The sequence below is a fragment of the Elephantulus edwardii genome, unplaced genomic scaffold (genome assembly GCF_000299155.1).
Source record: "Elephantulus edwardii isolate Elephantulus edwardi_28Jun2011 unplaced genomic scaffold, EleEdw1.0 scaffold00272, whole genome shotgun sequence".
NCBI lineage: Eukaryota > Metazoa > Chordata > Mammalia > Macroscelidea > Macroscelididae > Elephantulus > Elephantulus edwardii.
Window position 1 is genome coordinate 2,438,057 of NW_006400022.1, and position 904 is coordinate 2,438,960.

The window sequence follows — 904 nt, forward strand, 5'->3', positions numbered from 1 at the left end:
AATAAGAGGTATCCAATTGGGCAAAGAGGAGGTAAAATTATCTCTATATGCAAATGATATTATAGTACACCTAGAAAACCCTAAAGACTCAGCAAGAAAACTATTGCACGTAGTTGACCAACTCAGCAAAGTAGCAAGATACAAGATCAACATACAAAAATCAGTTGGATTTCTCTACAGTGACAAAGGAAATACAGAGCCTAAACTAAGAAAACCAATACCCTTCACAATAGTGAATCACAAGATTAAATACCCAGGAGTAAATCTACCCAGAAACACGAAGGATCTATTCAAAGAAAATTACAAAACATTACTACAAGAAACAAAATAGACCCGGAGAAGTGGAAGAGTATCCCTTGCTCATGGATAGGAAGACTCAATATTGTGAAAATGGCAATACTACCAAAGGCAATTTACACATTCAAGGCAATCCCAATAAAAATACTAATCCCATTCTTCAAGGAGACAGACAAGGTAATCTCCAGTTTCATTTGGAATGGAAAGAAGCCCCGAATAAGCAAAGCACTCCTTAAAAAGAGAAAAAAGGTAGGAGGCATCTTACTCCCTGATTTCAAATCCTACTACACTGCCGTGGTGGTTAAGACATCATGGTAGTGATACAATGACAGACACATAGATCAATGGAATAGAATTGAAAACCCAGAAATAAACCCATCTACATAAGGTCAACTGATTTTTGACAAGGAAATTAAATCACTTAAGTGGGGAAACGACAGCCTTTTTAACAAATGGTGCTGGCAAAATTGGAAGGCTATCTGCAGAAGACTCAAGTAAGATCCACACCTCACTCCATATACAAAAACCAACTCAAGGTGGATCATGGATCTGAGACTAAAACCAAGGACTATAAACTTCAGTAAAGAAAAGCTTGGAAGAACTCTAG